At 43.3% G+C, this 13,973-nt stretch overlaps 1 long non-coding RNA gene across 6 annotated transcripts in view; it reads right to left on the minus strand.

Moving 5' to 3' along the window:
- Positions 1–11,629: 11,629 nt before the first annotated feature.
- Positions 11,630–13,973, minus strand: part of LOC145653917 (uncharacterized) — a 49,984-nt gene continuing 47,640 nt past the window's right edge. For 4 of the 6 annotated variants that reach the window (XR_014120167.1, XR_014120162.1, XR_014120165.1 and 1 more), the window contains one exon: positions 11,630–13,435. This is a non-coding gene — a long non-coding RNA (uncharacterized LOC145653917). The remainder of the gene's footprint in view (positions 13,436–13,973) is intronic. The other 2 variants (XR_014120163.1, XR_014120166.1) reach the window with 1 other exon arrangement.

Here is a 13,973-nt window from a genome sequence, read left to right on the forward strand (position 1 = left end):
CTATTTGTGTGTGTGTGTGTGTGTGTGTGTGTGTGTGTGTGTGTGCCAGATCTAAGGAGATAGGCTGACACCTGCTGCTCCATTTTACATGGCATTAAAAATGCATCAGGGTGTGTGTGCAGTGCAGGCCTGTGTCACCTGTCCAGATGCCCATATGGAAGAGAGCAACCCTGATTGGAAGCTCAGCGAAGCTGATACTTTGCTGAGTCCCTTTCTGGGAAGTGTATTAAAAGCACAGACATTCCAATCTATATTATGTGCATATTACCTTTTCCTGGACAATAAATCGCAGTAAAATGTCCTGGGGAAGCATATGGCGCGTGATGGCAATGGCAAAATGACTCCCTCATTATTAGAGGTCTGAGCGCTCTGACATTACTCATAGGAATATATTCGGGGCTGGGGGCCTGGTAGACAGTTTTCAGACAAGCTTTTTCCCCAGATGGTTTGGTGTGCCTTGCCCTTGTGTTAGCCCATCTCTCTTTTACCCCATCACTCACCTTTCCCATCCTCCCTTTTCCAGTGGACCACGTTTGCTATGAAACAATATAGTATAAATGTTTCAGAAGCTAATAAATCTCTGCTTCTCTGTCCAGGAGGGTGATTTGTTATCCGGTGAAGTCCTCAGAGTATCTTCCTTTCAAAAAGCTTCAGAAATTTGCTCGGGGCTGTCCTGGTTGAGGTTTTTCTAGTTCTGCTTCCTCCACCCTCACAGGACATGCCATCTACATTCCAGCAGGACATAGCATCTACTTGCTAACAGAATATGACATCTACATACTGATAGGACATGATATCTACATGTTAACAGGGCACACCACTTACATGTTAACAAGACATTCCATTGGTAGGGTCCCAGGACATGGCATCTACTTGTCAACAGGACATGCCATCTACATGCTAAAAGGACTTGTCTTCTACATGCAATCAAGGCCTGCATGATATCTTGAGATCCCACAGACACTAAGCATCCAAAATAATTATGGGATTTCTACCCTGTTGTGCACCATCAGCATGTGATGCTATGCTGAGGAAAGCTTACAAAATGGCCATGGCTTCTAAACAAAAGCTGAGTGCAGAGTCATCAGAGTCATGCTACTCTAAGAATGCTGTATTCATGGTTTAGGTTTTTCATGTTTAGCTGAAGCCTTACCTATGCAGTGCACTTGCAGGTCATGAGCTGACACTGGTATTACCTCCACTGTGCCCGTGGGGCATTTCTCCTTCCAGGCTCTGCAACCTCAGGCCTTCAGTTTGTTGCTTCCTCATGAGAGAAGCAACCTATTTCTGGTCGACGAGTCAGTGATTATTTTGCTGAAACTCTGTTAATCAGAACTCTAAAGCCAGCACAAGTTCAGGAGTAGAAGCAGCATTGGGCCCAGACTGTGAGGAGGGTAGCGGTGCTTTAGTGGTTGCAGTATCTCTGCAACAAGCAAGGCTTTGATTTGGACATTGCATTTATTCGGGGGCCTGGCACTGGGAGATGGGGAAGGGAAGGATTGGCGGCCCGTGGAGCTTTCTCACACCACAGGGCCTCAGGAGGCCACGCCGGCCCCATGATCCTGGCAAACGAAGGGGTTCCTGCAGTGGCCTCTCCTCCTAAGCCTGTGTGTAGTGCAGCCAGAGCTGGAGCTGTGCTCAGTCAGGGAGCCGGCTGGCTGCAATACTGATGAGAAAGGGAGGGGTGGTGGGATGGAGGCAGGAACAACTAGCTAGAGCTATGGAAAACTGACAGTCTGAATTCTCTCTCACACACACAAACACACACACGCACGCCCAGACTAAAACTCAGAGGTCAGCGACAGCTGGGTGTTGCACTCATTGTTAAAAAGACTTCACTTTTCAGACAGGCCGCTCTTGTAGCATTCTGCTGCTTTATGGGGCATCTTTAAGAACGCCATTGTGGTGACACAGTGGTGGCACAATGCCCGCTTTGTATTCCACAGACAGCAGCAGTGGCGTAGAGGCGGGCCTGCAACAGCCCTCGCCAGCCCCCGGCAGCCCCCTCTGTCGCTCCATGCCCCTCTGTGCTTTGGCGTTCTGCTCCATACCTGCTGAGCTTCGCCCTTCATCAGCTCCTACATGCAGCAGTGCGCTCTGTAAGTGGGTGGAGCATCCTGGGCTGGGGGAGGGGATGGGGGGGGGGTCAGAGAGCAGCCAAGCTCTCCTGGGTAATGGAAGGGAATGTATGCTTTAATCATACGCAGGTGAAGAGGCACGGAATAGATGGTGTTAGCATTTAAGAGCACATTAGTCACGTTGGATATCTACCAGGATCACAGGGGAACTGTGCACATGCATCCTGATCCACACACCATCACCACTGACCAGTTCCACATGCTTATACGTGTCAAATATGCACATATTCATGGGGAATTCTTAATGTCTTCTGTTTAGTGCTTGACTTTTAACTTCATTATCAGCAGAGTGAATTAAATCTTAGGAATTCAGAGCAGTGTTGGCACTTCTGAAAGGCCAGCAATTATATACTCAGCAGCCATGCAGAGAGTCTCTCTGGGAGGCCCAGCACCACATCGCCTGGTGTACCTTAACATAGACTTTCCATTAGCATTTCATACATAACTAAACACCGATCTGAAATGATCTTCATACGCACTTAGGTTCTAATACATAAAGCATGCATCAGCCTGAACTTTGAACTCACTCCAGGCAGACAGTAATAGGCATTTAGTGTGGTGATGAAAACATGTCTGTAAAAGCCATCCAAATATGAAGGGACCATGTGGTTCAGACAGCCAGAGCAGTGAATTCATAAATCACATTCAAATACAATGTGGAGTATATGCATTGATTTCTGTTAAAAGCGTTTTGGTCTTTTGAGCTGCTATTAAGTTACGCAGAGGTTTAAACACTGAAGGCAGCCAATATTCTGCCTCAGTGTTCTATGTAGGTTGGCATTAATGCCAAAACATTATTAATAAGAATTAAATAACATAGTGTTGCATCATATTTTTTTTCCTTTTAAAGTTACACCGGTTACCAATGTAACCAAATCAGAAATAAATACAAAGGTGGATTTCACATGCAAGAAAAAGTCATATAACATCTTTGTTTCAGCTGTATCTCAAGTAGCCTTTTGCTTTGAAAGGCTATATTAAAATATAGTATACCAAAGTATAGCAATTATAAAGAAAGGGCACCACTTATTTGTTATACAGATAACTGCACTCTTAAGTGTGTTTAAACCAGAAGTTCAAACACTGGTGACCTGAGAGTCATTTAGAATGATGTACTTAAGTTGAAACAACTAATGTTCAAGGCTATTTTTAAACTGTATTTATTTAATTATTTTTTAAAAAGAATAATGCATTGAAATAGCAATACAAAAAATAAAAATAACTAATGCTATCTGAATATTTGCCAATGATCACGTTTAATTTTAGGTGTGTTTCAATTTTAATCGTATATATGAATTTTGCAGATTCTCCTTGTCTCCCACTTGAGCACCTGATGTGTGGTTCAGCTATAATCAACTCTCCAGCCGCGCTGAGGTCATGCCGTCACTGTAGCTATGAATCTAATGCCAGCATGGTGTCATTCAACACATTCTGGCGTTTACTCTGGAAACACAGACATAGTGAATAAGGCTATAAATACAAAAAAAAAAAAACAGTTCCATAAATGTATTGCCTGGCATTGTTTGTGCATTTCTTGGTATTGTTGAAATTAAATAAAGTGTGTGTGTGTGTGGGGGGGGGGGGGGCAGGGGGCCTGTAATTTCAGAAACACAGTCAACACTTTGGATGACAAATGGACAAGCAGAGGAATCTGAGCAGAACCAGAAGGAGATAGAGGGGGAAAGCACTCTGTGGTTCACTGAATTATTGATGTTGTGACAGGTGGAGTGAACAGGAAGGCTGGATTGAGAGGCTGCAGTGCACATGTAATAATCATTTCACTTTATACTGTCTTCTTACTCAGTTGTTTGGGTGCCTCCTCTACGTCAGTCTCCACGGCTAACCACTACCTCAGCCACTACCTCAATCCTACTTGTACCACTACATGATCCTGTACTGCTACCTCACCCTCTGCTGCCACCTCAGCCTCTACCTCACCCTCTATTACTCTCTCAGCCTCTACCTCAACCCTACCTGTGCCACTACATGAGCCTGTACCTTTACCTCACCTCTACCACTACCTCAGCCTCTACCTTAACCCTACCTGTACCACTACATGAGCCTGTACCTCACCCTCATCTGCTACCTCAGCCTCTACCTGTACCTAAGCCTCTACTGCTACCTTAACCTCAACATCAGCCTCTACATCACACTCTACTTCTTTTTTAGCCTCAATGTCATCCTCTACCTCACCTTCCACCTCTACATCACCTTCTACTCTTTTCCTCAGCCTCACCAACTGTTTTACCTCTACCTCAGGCTGTACCTTCAATATCTACTTCACTCCTTATCTAAGCCTCTACCTCGACTTTATCCTCTACCTCGGCCTTCCTTTGCTTAGAGCTGCATACACCTGTATGCTCCAACTCAGTGTCTAAGCCTCTTCCCAAGTGAGCTCCATGTTTAATAGGGCACAGCATAAGCTGCACCTTCCCTAGAGAAACACAATCACTAGTAATACCTACACAGTGGGACTGTAACAGCTACCATGGAATTAGATCGCCTGTCCCTTATGGCTGAGTTCTGCAATAAATTAATCCTGCATTTATACTCACAGCTTTCCTTAACACTTCATTCATATGAAATCCAACACGTTTGGTCTAATCCGTCACCCGTTATCAATTATTCAAATTCTTTGTGAGATTAGGTTAGGTTTCCATGCATTACTTGCTGTGTATTGTCCTGCATTGTTTATATTTCCTTCTTTCGTTCAGCTGCGTTATAGGATCAGAGTATTGCAGTGTATGGCATCAGTGTACAGTATTTGTGTTTAGTTTTGTGCCCAACTCTGATTCTACAATTTTTTACTATCTTTGTTTAATTAATACTTTTTTTAAGTATGTTATGCCCACATTTATATCCGGTCCATCCGCTACTAGAAGCAAAGTAGCATGAGTATCATTTTTACATCGGTCAATAAATACATAGGGAACAGGCTGATTTAGTTGGCTTGTGTGTCTGCTTGCTGGGTCTCTGGGGGAACATGTCCCCTAACAACCAGAGACAGAATCCCAATAACAGTCAGAATTAATACATTCAATTGGTGGGTCTTAAGCAGTACCTTGTTGACCTTAAGCATGTCTCATATTCCACTGTATGTGCATGTGTGTGTATGAGAGAGAGAGAGAGTCTTCTTCCAAAGAGACCCACACATTAGTCACAGCTATCCATGCAGAAGTGAACCCGATCTCCAGCTATCCCTGCGGAAATGAACCCGCTCTGCACCCTTTGGCGGGTGCTGGGAATCCTCGGCCAAGGGTGACAGTTCCAGGGGCGGGTGCCATCCATCTCGGCCCAGGGTCGTGCCATGCTCGGTGGGTGCAGGGCTGCCTCCTGCATGTCTGGGGGCACTGGTGTCAGAGCGGAGGGCAGCAGAACACTGGGCTCCAGATGGCAGCCGGCCCTCGCGCCCACACACTCCCGCCTGGCAGCCTCCAGCCTGCGTGTCGTGGTGGGCACGGAGCGTGCCAGCTGCCGGACACAGATTGGCTCCAGCTCATTTTCACCATCACATTGTCCCAAAAGAAGAGAGCAAGAACGTAACCATCCCAGTGCTCAGCACAGGTTGAGACTTTTTCAAAAAAACAGTGTGTTATCTGCTCACATCAGGGTAAATTAAAATGGGCTTTTATGGACCTTTTATATGCACTAATAGATTTCAAGATAAGGACCAATGCACATGTGAGATTAGGCCAGAGAGGAGAAAATGAAGGTAAAATGAGCAAAGACACACAATCAATATGTAATGAAAACAGATGAAGTCCTGCCCACTTGGATCTGTGGTGCGTAAGCAGGAAATGTGGAATGTTCTGCACTGCTTATTAATTTCGACACAGTATTTCATCTAGAGAAAAATCAGTTTAATTAGATGATTTTTTTTCTGCGAACTATTTGCAGGTGAATAAGCCTGATGCCTTCTGAACAGCCAATCGGCTGTGTAATTCAATCAGACCTTTGTCAGCAGAAGTTTTTTTTTTTTGAGAACACTCAGTACAACCCAGAGAACATAGGTGAGAGAACACTAGCTATGAATTTATACCCAGCTGTAGAAAATGGCTTCCTTAACAGAAGTTTTAGTCTGAATGTTTCACTAATCATGTCTAGGTATGTGTGCATTTGTCTCTCTGTCTATCTATGTGTGCCTGTGCCAGTGTCTGCCTGTGTTAGTGTTTGTCTGTTTGCGTGTGTGTCTGTGTTCATGTCTTTCTGTCTGTGTGTCTCTCTCTGTCAGTGTCTGTCTCTTTGCCTGTCTGTCTGTGTGTCTCTCTCTGTCAGTGTCTGTCTGTTTGTGTCAGTGTCATGGGGGCAAGTAGTGACAAACGATGGCAAATTGGAGTGAAAGTCTCCTGCAGCTTTTTTACAATGCCAAAAGGAATCAAAGACAAACAAGCGGCTGGAAACACAACACAACACACACACACACACACACGCACACACACACACACACACACACACACACAGACACAAAATATAGACAGAGAGCAAAATCTGGAGATATGTAACTGATCATTTCATTTCTGTTTTTCCACACAATTATTGCAAAAAATCTACATATAATTTTTCTATTTTATTTCAAAGTGTGGCCAGCAACTGTTTTGCCAATTGTTGTAACCAAAGCACTGGAAACTTCAGAGATTCTGTCCATTATCAAAATTCCTTCTTTTGCACTGCAGAATGTGAGCATGGTGTCTCTGAAAGAAGGGACACTGGTCACATGGCCAGACAGAGTGTGTTTTGCCCAACAGCCTGTAGGTGAAAGGACAGGCTTTTCCCTGTACTAATGATGAGAGAAAATCTGTCCACACTACTACCACACCTCCCACACAACACATTAAAGCTAAATTTGAACACCATACACGCCATTGGCTGTGTGGGCTCGTTTACTCATAGATCCTCATAGTGTGTGTGATTTTGTCATGCAAACTCAAGCCTTAACAGGATTAGAATCTCCCCTTCTCACACAGACACACACTCACACACAAAAGCAACTGCACCAGGCATCAGCAGTTTGCTGACACTCAGGAGAGGGGGAGAGTGCTGCTAATTGCCACCGATAGCTGGGTAGGGAGTGTTCAGCTTGTCAGGCCCTGATGCCTTCCACAGCGATTGAGTGCTGTCCCTGTGGAATTCCAGGGCCACAACCATTATGCTGATAGCTCTCCAGGGAGTCTGTGGAAGTGACCATGTCACACAGCCACTCACTGAATGGAATCATTAAGGGATTTCAGGGCTGGTGCAAAAGCTCTCGCCATTGGATCAATGGTTGGTATAAAATATGGCAGTGCAAAGTAAACAAAATGAAATGCCCTAGAACAGATCTGGGCCAACCAATCATCCAAAGGTCCACCAATAAACACAGCCAGAGTTAAAGCAATCAATAGCTGCAGTAAAACAGTCCTGTGCTGAAATCCAGTGCTGAGCTCCACTCTACTAAATTGTCTGCTCAGCATGAAGACGGTCATCCAAGGAGAAATCTAGGAAGAAATCCCACAGCCTCATACTCAAACCCAACGTCCATTCCAGATTGTTCCCACCAGATTTGAACAAACATTGCACAGAACTAGAAGAACACTACCTGATGTAGGCTGCAGTTCCTCATTAGAAGTTCTAATGATGTGTTGATGTTTATTCCTCCACCACACAGTGTGTAGACTCTTTGATGTGAATGACAGCATGCAGATTGCAGACCTATAATTGATGGCCATTAGCTTTTAACACAAAGTTGCACCAAAGGGAATTTGGAACTGAATAATAACTAGGTGACTGGGTGGCTGGAGAGGTTGCATAACAATTCCTGTCATTAAAGTTATAATTTAGCATTGTTAAGCATACTTTAAACATTAAGTCTATTTTAGATACAAAATTGGAAAATGGCTACTCATTATTGGATATAAAATGATACTCTGCAGAAATGCACCAACGAGGTGGTGGTAAGTGCACAACCTGAAGGACCTTCTCACCCTGCTTACTTCTCTCTGAGGATGAAATGGCAGCACTGGTGAATCACTGCTTTAATGTTTCTGATGCGTGCATGCATATGTTAATATGACTATCTTGCATTTTATGTTTTTCAGAGCTTAAAGTTAATGCTGTGCAGTCAGGACTTTCTAACCCTTCAGAGAAGGGGAGCAAATAGTGGATGTAAAAGATTATCTAAGCATATTTCATAAATATTAAAACATTTAAAAAAGAACCCCATCAACCTATTCATATAGACTAATTTCCATGTTCTTGGTTAGTATATGAAGCATTTCTATCTGAGAGCTGTACTAATCAAAACTGCTCTTTGGAATGATTGCTGTGTACATGCTTATGTGTGGTTCTCCTCTAAAGCCACCTTCCTGACACTGGACTCCTGTGCTCCTCCCTGATGCTGGTCTCCTGGGGTTTCCCCATGCTACTGGACTCCTGGCGCTCCCCTCATTGCTTTACTCCTGTGCTCCCCATTGATGCTGGACTCCTGGGTTCCCTCTGATGCTGGATTCCTTTGCTACCCCCTAATGCTGGATTCCAGGGTTCCCCACCTGATGCTGGACTCCTGCACCTCCCCTTGATGTATGGGTTTCCTCTAATGCTGGTCCCGTAGTTTCCCTCTGATGCTGGACTCCTGGATTTTACCCTGACACTGAACTTCTAGACGCCCCCCTGGTACTGACACTGATACCTGTGGGCGGGCAGGTCACCTCACAGCTTAATAGGAGATGACATTTGAAAAGTATTAATTGAATGGGCTGTTGAAAGGTGCTCAGACAGGGGCTTTGTGTTGGTCCAGAATGACTCTATTTCCATGTGTAACATCCCCTTCCCCTTAGGGCCTGCAAGGAAACACAGCAGAGATAATACAGAACATTTCACAGTGAGCAGCCGTTCCAAATGTACTTAGAGTCTGAGCGAGGGATCTTCTCTGTGGAAATAGGGTTTCATTCTAGCAGGGCTTACACTGCACCATTCAGTTACCATAAGGTGGGTTCTGAGAATGCTTAACAATGCTGAAAAAAATTAAAACAATCACAATAGATGCTATTGTAAGACTTTATCCAATTAATCAATATGAGTATTGTACTGGTGACAGGAGTTTGCATTCACTTTTGTTTCAATGTTAAGAGCTTCCTAAGCAGAAGATCGTCCCCTTGAGGTTGCATTTCATACTAGATCATTATTCAGGCTGACCCACTGACCCTCTCACAGTAAGGAATGGGCACACTTCGATTAGGGTTACCGCCCACTAATCTAAACACATCTCTCACCCTGCCCTCTCTCGCTGCCCATGAGGAATTAACCACTACGGAGGCATGGATCTGTGACACATAACAACCACTTTCTCCTCTACCACTAAACCACCATCACCACCAGACATGCAGCCTACACACCCTCATGCTTACTGAAACTGATGTGAAATAAGGATAAGATGACAGCTTGTCAATCAAATCCACCCTCTGTCATTGCAGATTCTCTTCCAGGCTTTAGTGGAGGGGCCTCGGCACATGATTCTCACGCGAAGCTCAATGAGGCAATATAATTATGTAATTACTCTGCACATGGGTTCTGTATGAATGTGCGTGCTTATCTGTCAGGTGTCCTGAAACCTGGAATTTCATCTCCTGACAGATGGAACCCTCTCACAGAGCAGCTCCTTGGCCTGTAATAGCGTCTGCTCCATCTCAGCTCCACTTGCGGTAACTGTCAGTGATGTCGGAACATGTAGCTTCCCTTCGACAGCTAGGCAGCCGCACTGTGCCCTGATGTCTCACCCACCTGTCTGCTATCTGCAGTGTTTCGCTTCATGCTAAGCCAGTGGGCTCTCCAAGATGAGAGTACATGTGTGTGTGTAGACGGTGACAGTTGGTCTTGATGTATTTGAAAGCTCGGTTGCGACTCATAGATGCTGAATGGATTGAAGTGTTTCTTCTTCGGGAGAAGAGCAATAGGACATTGTGTCATACAAACAAGCACCACATTATCCAAGGGCCACTGGATTATACAAGTTTCCTACAGGCTTCTGTAAAATTCTTGAGTTCTCTTCAGGTGAAACAATGACAGCTGTTTTAATGTAACCTGTGTTACCACAGCATCCAGGCTGGCTTGCAACATTGTCTGTCTGAGACACACACAGCACCTGGCACAAGGTCCAGCACACCTGCAAGGAAAAGTATATGTGTGTGTGTAAGAGTAGGTGTACACAGCAGAGGTATTTGTGTGACACAGTGTGTGTCTGCACAATGGTGTATTAGTAGTAATATTGGCAGAGATTTTCAGTTTAATTTTATGGCTAGTACTGTTTTGAAATCTATAATTAGTTATATTTTATAACTAATAATATAACCACTTGTTTTTTTCAAGTTTTGCTCATATCTGTAAAATTCATATTTTTATAAACATAAATGTATACGTTTGGGGTAGTATTAAAAAGTACATCCACCATCGATGTACGTTAATCTCCACACTTTGTGTTTTAGTGGATTGCGAGAGTGTGGGCACGCAGAGGCAAGGCATTGTGAGTGACAACTGTAGCGAGAGAGAGGAAAACACAGAGAGAGGAAGTACATCATTAGCCAACACACAAATTAGCCTTATGCTAAGAATGTACACCACTCATAAATCTAATGGTAGGGATCAATCACAAAGTAGTTTAACAACAGATAGGTCTTTTGAAGTGGACAATTTTCCATGACTAGAATTCCCCCCGACGATAACGAGCTGAATGACAGTGTAATGGTGCCACAGCCCTAGCAGATGACAATTACTGCCCATTTACATGCAGTAGAGGGAAATATCCTTACTTTATCATTATGGATATGGGGTATGGCTACAGATTTAGTCCCATGGAGTTTTCATGCTCTTGGAGAGCACAAACTGTGATTTGACCTGTAAAAAGTCATGTCTTAACTCTGTGCTACGTAAGATGCATTTGATAAATATCTGTTAAAATATAGTGTTCTTCTGCTGCTGTGAGTCATCCGGTAAATCATGAAGTATTCGTTCAAGTCAGATCTCTCAGGTCGGACACCACGTCGGACATTGTTTTTTCAGACCATGTCCAAAGTCTTTACATATTAACAGCACTCACGCAGGCTCAAAAAGAAGGTCCTGGTTACGTGAGCAACCTTAGTGGGGGTGTGGCCTACTCATCTTGGTTACCTGAGTAACGTTAGTGGGGGCGTGGCCCACAGTGCTGAAAGTTAACTAATGAAAATTCAGCCATCATTAAGTAGCAGTATTTTCTAAACTGGCAGTAGTTATCACCATAATTTTGCAAAATGTATGATTTTAATCATGTTTTAAAAGTGCCTTGTGATCACTTACAGTACTAACATTTTCATGTAATTTTTGCATCAATGCTACAGGTAGCACAGTTTATGTATTACTTCTCTTCTGAGTTTGTTCCAGCTTGGTGACAAACAATGTCTCTGTCAAAATGTTTTAATTTGTATCTATACTCAGTAGACATTAAAGCTCTTAAAAATTCAAGAATGTAATTCCATGATAAATAGGTTTATTGTATGGTGTGAAGTACATACATAGCTGGAAAAGGGTTACAGAAGATGGAGGATTTATATGAATAAAATATGTTAATGTATTTCACAAATATGGCAACAAAGTTCAGCATTCCAAACGAATCCAGCCTCTCAATTTTCAGGTCTAATATATTTATTGTATATGTTCACATCTTGTTCTAGAGAATCTTCTGAATCTTCTTGGAGAGAAGAATTGGAAGTTGATATCCCCTCAGATGTTCAAAAGAACATATGTCTAGATGCTCAAACACAAACCATAAACAGCCAAAAATAGAACTGAATTACAAGAATGTACATCACTCCAGCAAGGCTTAACACATTCAATGGGAATATCCCTGAAACATCCAACCAATGTTCAGCCACAAAGTTGCAAGTGCAGTTCTATTATAGTGGAGTAGTGGTGTGTTTCTTTGGAAAGACGTGTCTCAATTTATGTTTCAGATGCCTTCTGTAGTTACCTTTGAAGTCTGTATTTTTTGGGAATTTCCCTGACAGTCTTGTTATTGAAAGCAGCGATCATAATCTAAATGATATATGTATTTTAGAAGTGAATCACATAATAGCTTTATTTCAGAAGAGAACAGGGAGGCATGGCTAGCACTCTACAATGGCTAAGGATTATGGCTTCTTGTTAGTCAATGGGAAAAAATAACATGTATATTGAAAGACAAGCAACCTAAATTTTAAGAGATTTGGAATTTGTCCTCATCCTTTATTTCAAATGTAGACATCAAAGCAGAAGAAGGTTATGAGGTAACCTGATTTCAGTTTGTTTGAGCTGCAGTGTTCTGTATCCTCTTTCCTTCTTTCTTTTTTAAGCTTATGCAACAGCCTACTTAACACTGGCCTACTCATTCACCCCCATTACCACCACTGCTCAACCCTGTTGCATTTGAATCTATGTTTGTTAGCTGAGGCCTTCCAAAGAACTGTCTCCCATTTGTTCTAACTGTAGCAGTATTTTTTGTGTGCGTTTCTATGTTTTTAGTTTTTGTGCATAGCTAGGTCATGTTATGATCATTCACTTGTAAAAGTTAAATAAATTTAAGAAAAATAAATATAATGTTAAAAAAATAGTAAAAAAGAGACATCACTATGGTTTCACAAAGCTACAGATTCATATTACTACTCTGCTTAGATATCATGAAGCGAAGAGAGTTATACATAAACATTCACTACCAGAATGAATGCTGAGGTGTGTGTGTGTGTCTCTGTGTGTGTGTGTGTGTGTGTGTGTGTGTGTGTGTGTGTGTGTGTGTGTGTGTGTGTGCGTGCATATGTGTTGGGAGTGTGCGCCTCTGCTGTGTGAAAAGGGGCTAAAAGATCTGCCCCTTGTGGGCAGCAGGTATGTGGTGAGTTTGGGGACTCTAAATCTCCTCTAAGACACATGAGGGCTTGTGTACTCTAGCTTTCTGTGTGTGTGTGTGTGTGTGTGTGTGTGTGTGTGTGTGTGTGTGTGTGTGTGTGTCTCTCTCTCTCTCTCTCTCTCTGCCTCTCTCTCTCTCTCTCTCTCTCTCTCTTTCACACACTCACTAAATGAAAGAAGTCAGACCCTAGGAAGTAAAAAAAGGCACTGCACTTGTAAACGCAATCATTGGCCAGAGTAGGGATGAGCTGTACAAATGTGATGGTTTGTGGTGAAGGCCCTGTTCACAGTGAGGTGCAGGTAATGATGGCATCTGGCTGAAATGTGCTCAGGCTCCGCAGCTTACCTGCATTAGCTGCTCTCATGTCACTGCACACCCACTGCAGATCCTGGAGTTGGAACCTCTGCTAGATGCACTGTGATCAGAAAGAGAAGGAAAGAGAGCTCTGGAGTTAAGGAGAGAGTAAAGAGTCTGTTAGAGCAGAGACAGATGTGTATGGGAAGGTGCAACATTATCTGCGTATAGGCACATCTGTGCAAGACAGCCGTCTGTGTAAGACAGAGGAAGTCAGTCAATGCAGTAAATCGCCCAGGGGTCCAAGAAAAAGGCCAATAAATGTGCCAGAAGAAGTGAGTTTTTCTCAGGCCCAGAGCATGCTGCCATGCCCGCAGCCCACACCACCAGCACAGTCCACAATAAAACACTCATGTCTTGCAACAAGATTCTGGCATCCAACACAGTGCTGTGCTTTGGGGAATATAATGTGGTCACCCAATGCCTCACAGAGACCCTTTATTTCTGAATTTAGCTGCATTTTTAATAATTCTGCTTTATCACAGGACTTCAATAAATAATATGGACCATGGCCGCTTTATGAAATTCCCTCTGCAGTTTCCTTTCATGTTTCCTTGTGTTGGGCCTCACTTGATTCATTTCTTCAGATAGATTACAGC

This window comes from Electrophorus electricus, chromosome 26 (assembly GCF_041902795.1).
Source record: "Electrophorus electricus isolate QZ-2024a chromosome 26, ASM4190279v1, whole genome shotgun sequence".
In the NCBI taxonomy this organism is placed as follows: Eukaryota; Metazoa; Chordata; class Actinopteri; order Gymnotiformes; family Gymnotidae; genus Electrophorus; species Electrophorus electricus.